This window comes from Berghia stephanieae, chromosome 13 (genome assembly GCF_034508935.2).
Source record: "Berghia stephanieae isolate SIO BIC M18660-M18661 chromosome 13, UCSD_Bste_1.3, whole genome shotgun sequence".
NCBI lineage: Eukaryota > Metazoa > Mollusca > Gastropoda > Nudibranchia > Aeolidiidae > Berghia > Berghia stephanieae.
In genome coordinates this window covers 40,345,093-40,350,092 of record NC_088372.1, presented here as the reverse complement: position 1 = coordinate 40,350,092, position 5,000 = coordinate 40,345,093, and the positions used below count along the sequence as shown (strand labels likewise).

At 39.6% G+C, this 5,000-nt stretch overlaps 1 protein-coding gene across 1 annotated transcript in view; it reads left to right on the top strand.

Moving 5' to 3' along the window:
* Positions 1 to 3,419: 3,419 nt before the first annotated feature.
* The window catches only part of LOC144958497 (uncharacterized), a 47,049-nt gene continuing 45,468 nt past the window's right edge, over positions 3,420 to 5,000 (top strand). The window contains exon 1 of the mRNA XM_078890490.1: positions 3,420 to 3,620. The gene's annotated coding sequence lies outside the window, so the exon portion shown is untranslated. The remainder of the gene's footprint in view (positions 3,621 to 5,000) is intronic.

Genomic DNA, 5,000 nt, shown 5'->3' with positions numbered 1-5,000 from the left:
ACACCATTGGTCACGAATTATCTACTGTATCCTACATGGAGGGATGGAATAAGCGTATTCTTTCCTTTTGTACAATAGCACATACACGCAAGCTCGTAGTGTTGTTATGCACGATAAAAATAGATCGTTTAATAAATTAAATACAAAGAAATGATAGAATCGTGTACTCTCCATTGTAGCAGAAGGACTTCAACTATGAATTCCATTTCCATCATCTGGGTAGGGTTCCTGACCTCCCATAGTGGGCACTGGGTGGGGTTCCTGACTCCCCTTCATAGTGGGCACTGGGTGGGTTTCCTGACCTCCCAGAGTGGACACTGGGTGGGGTTTCTGACTTCCCATAGTGGGCACAGGTTGGGGTTCCTGACCTCCCATGAGATTGCTTAGTTTTGTCCTGACCCTGACCGGAGTCCTTGGCTGGGAGGGAAACAATCAAATTGTATTTTTTTAGTTTTGGTAGATGATAGTTTTTTTCATTGTAATTCATCTCTCTGTTGTGTATTGTATTTTTTGTTTTGAACATATTATGATTTGTAAACATTTGAGTGTATTCCTCTTAGTGGGGACCTGTGTTTGTGTCAGGATGAGACTTTTAGGTAATCTCAAACTAAGTACACTGATAGTGTGCTCTTGGAATCTACATCTGTTCCCTATTTGTGCCATTTCCCTTTCACTTATTTTTATTTTGCGCTTATAATTATTGTAAATCTATAATTTTTCACCTTCCCATTTTCTTCCTTTTTACTGGCGCTGAAATGACCTAAATGTATGGCGAGTGACGCAACCCCTGAAAACAAAGAAAAACAAAACATTTCCATTTCCTGCTGTCCATCCCGACATAATTCCGCTTTGAAAGGAAGCCACAAATGAAGCTAACCCGACGTGCACTTATTTGCAGGTCTGATAACCCAATTCATTATGGGCTCATTGTTGTAATGGAAATCTCAAACAAACAAAAAATGACGCAAAATATTCTCCATTACAACAACAACTTGAGCTTTTATATAGCACAATATCCACTAAACGTGCTCAAAGCGCTTTGCAAATGGTTCCTGACCAACAGCAACAAGTAACGTGTAGAACGAGAATTGACGCCTGTTAGACGATTTAACATTATTTTTTTTTTCAACAAAGACAACGCTGTTACGGCCAGGTACTCATTTAACACCTGAGTATGGTGAGAGAATGTGAGTAAAGAGCCTTTTCCAAGGACTCGACTATGCGTCGAGCGAGGCTCGAAACCAGTACCTTCCGATCTGAAAACGGGTGTCATACCACTAGACCACATAGCTACACAACTAGGCCCATAATTGGTTTCGGTTGCCAGACCTGCATATATTTGCACGCCGGGCTAAGTGAACAAAAAGAGGGGTGGCGTGGAAGAGACTTTGTGAAGCAGTCGACGGATACAATCGTCACACACGCCACCACCATCATCACCACCATCACCACCGCCATCACCATCACCACCGCCACCGCCACCGCCGCTCTTTCTGCTCGCGATTCTTTTAAAAAAATGTTTTGCGTAGAATTCTTTTCCTTTGGTTTTTATATTTTTTTATTATTATTTTATTTAGTTTGTCATTTTAAAATGGGTTATAAGGATGGTGAGGTGTGGTGGTGGTGATGGTGGTGGTGGTGGTGGTAGACGTAGTGAGTAGTGAGAGAAGACGTGGTGGCACCGTCACCAGTGACAGTGTCAGCATTAGCATCATCATCGTCGTCGTCGTCGTCGTCGTCGTTGGCAGTTCGTTGATGTAGTCGTAGTAGGAATCAGTTGTAGCTGTAGTCGTTGTAGTAGTAGCAGCGCTGGCATCTCGTCGTCGTACGCGATAACGGCAGCACACAATGAAGTTATGAGTGGAGGTTTGTTGTAGTGGTTGTTGTAGTTTTGGATTGTTAGACTTACCTAGTTAGTTAGACATGTCGAAACAAATATGGAGTAGTGTTGGTGGTGTTGGTGGTTTGTTGTGTCTGTGGACTTGTTATCTTTTTGGATAGGCCGTTTGTTATCATTATCGTCGTCGTCGTCGTCGTCATCGTTGTCGTCATTATTGTGGATGTAATGTTTGTTGTTCAATGTGTGTCGATAGTTCGTTGTTTTCACACCGTTGGTTTGATGTAGTGTCGCTTTAAAAAAAAAAAGAAATTAACGATAAGTAGTGAAATGGAAGCATTGATTTATTGAACGAAGTCAGGTAATGTGGACGTTTCGGGTTTCCCCTTTATCAATAAACCACGTTGAATGAAACACTAAGGACGCATGAGAGATGCGGGGAATGGCGTCTCATTCGTCCTTAGTGTTTCATTCATCGTGTTTTACTGATAAAGGGGAAACCCGAACCGCCCACAGTATCTGTCTTCGTTTAATTAATTATTATGTTGTTTTTTTTTTTGGTTGCGGGGAGTGCCTGTGGTGGTCAATGCGTTGTTGCCTTGGTCATCAATATTCACTGTTTGTCTGTTAATCTATGAGGACGCTTTTGGAAGATACTTGTCCTTTGTGTTGGGGTATGTGTGTGTGTGTGTGTGTGTGTGTTTGTATGTGTGAGTGTGTGTGTGTGTGTATTTATGGTGTTTAATATGAAGGAATATATGGAATTTTAATTGCGAGACATTCAATTAAATTTGTAATTAAATTTCGTATAATCTTGTTTCTATCTTTTCTTTCCTTCTTTCGGTCTTTCCTTCTGTCTATCTTTCTTTCTTTCTTTCCTTCTTTCGGTCTTTCCTTCTGTCTATCTTTCTTTCTTTCTTTCTTTCCTTCTTTCGGTCTTTCCTTCTGTCTTTCTTTCTTTCTTTCTTTCCTTCTTTCGGTCTTTCCTTCTGTCTATCTTTCTTTCTTTCTTTCTTTCAGTCTTTCCTTCTGTCTATCTTTCCTTCTTTCTTTCTATATTTCCTCCCCCTTTTTTTTTTATTTCTTTGTTTATTCCCTTCTTTATTTCTTTATATTCCTTTTCCTTCTTTCTTTCGGAGCGTTTCGGGTTTAAAACCCTTGGTCGGCTAACCTTGACCGGATACCCTGGCTGAGAGGGGAAACATTCAAATGTATAGATATGTTTGGGAGATTATATTTTTTCATTGTAAATCATCTCTCTGTTATGCACTGTATTGTTTTGTTTACATATTATATATGATTTGTAAACATTTAGGTGCATTCCTCTTTGTGGTAACCTGTGCTTGTGTCTGGATGAGACTTTTAGGTGATTTCAAACTAAGTACTGTGATAGTGTGCTCTTGGAATCTACATCTGTTTCCTATTTGAACCAATTGTAATTGTAATTCTAGAACTTTTTACTATCCCATTTTGTTCCTTTTTGCTGGCACTAATGTGACCTTAATGTGTTACAAGCGCCGTAAAACCCTTTAATTATTTTAAAAAATCAAATCTAACCGTTTACTCTTTTGTCTTTTATCTCAGGTTGAAATTAAAAAAACCCTAAGAGAAAATAGTGGCCTAAAGAGGGCAGCAACAGCCACGGAGAGACAGAGATAGAGACAAAGAGAGAAAAATCCTCCATCAAATGTGAAAACCGTGACAAACGTGTGTGTATTTAGAAATTGTGAAAAATTCGATAAAAGGACGGATTATTACAATATGTTACCTGTCATTCCAATGGGTAAGTTTTTGTCGACGTTAGAATGGTGATTATTCTGCTATTTTACATCTCTCTCTCTCTCTCTCTCTCTCTCTCTCTCTCTCTCTCTCTCTCTCTCTCTCTTTCTCTCTCTCTTTCTCTCTCTCTCCATCTCTCTCTCTTTATCCCCCTCTCTCTCTATCTCTCTCTCTCTTTCTCTCTCTCTCTTTATCCCCCCTCTCTCTCTATCCCTCTCTCTCTTTATCCCCCCTCTCTCTCTATCCCTCTCTCTCTCTATCTCTCTCTCTTTATCCCTCCCTCTCTCTCTCTCTCTATCTCTCTCTTCTCTATCTCTCTCTCTATCTCTCTATCTCACTCTTTCTCTCTCTCTCTCTCTTTATCCCCTCTCTATCTCTCTATCTCTTTATCCCTCTCTCTATCTCTCTCTTTATCCCTCTCGCTCTCTCTCTCTCTCTCTCTTTATCTCTCTCTCTTTATCTTATCCCTCTCTCTCTTTATCCCTCTCTCTCTATCAACTCTCTCTCTATCTCTTTCTCTCTCTTTATCCCTCTCTCTCTCTCTATCAACTCTCTCTCTCTCTTTATCCCTTCTCTCTATCTCGCTCTATTTATCCCTCTCTCTCTCTATCAACTTTCTCTCTATCTCTCTCTTTATCCCTCTCTCTCTCTCTATCAACTCTCTCTCTCTCTCTCTCTCTCTCTTATTATTATTATTATTATTATTATTATTATTATTATTATTATTATTATTATTATTATTATTATTATTATTATTATTATTATTATTATTATTATTCCTATTAAGAAAGGAGTCCGTCAAGGGTGTGTTGCCTCACCAGATCTGTTTAATCTATACCAAGAAACAATCATGAGGGCATAAATAATATGGAGGGAATAAAAGTAGGTCACAACATAAATAATATAAGATACGCAGACGATACGGTACTCATTGCAACATCAGAAATCCAACTTCAAAAGATTGTTGACAAAGTGGTAGTAGATAGTGAAGCCAAGGGAATGGAAGTGAATATCACCAAAACGGAATGCATGGTAATACAGAAAAACCCCGAAAACAACAACACCTGCAATATAACGATTCACGGCGAGCAGCTTACCAACGTAGAAAGTTTTAAATACAGAAAAGTGAGTGGAGCAGGCACTTATGTTGGTAACAACAAGATATGAAGTGAGTAGAAAAGTGCCAGAAGACAATAGAGAATAAAAAATTATTTTTTTTTCCGCGGCGGTGGTGGGGTTTGAACCTGCGACCTTATTGGTACGACAACTCCGCCTGGCAGGTGAGAGCGTGGCTCTACCGTGTGAGCTATCCACGAACACAAAAATATTCGTTTCAAACCCAAAGTCATTTCTAGATCCCTCTCTCACCCACTTCTTGAGATCG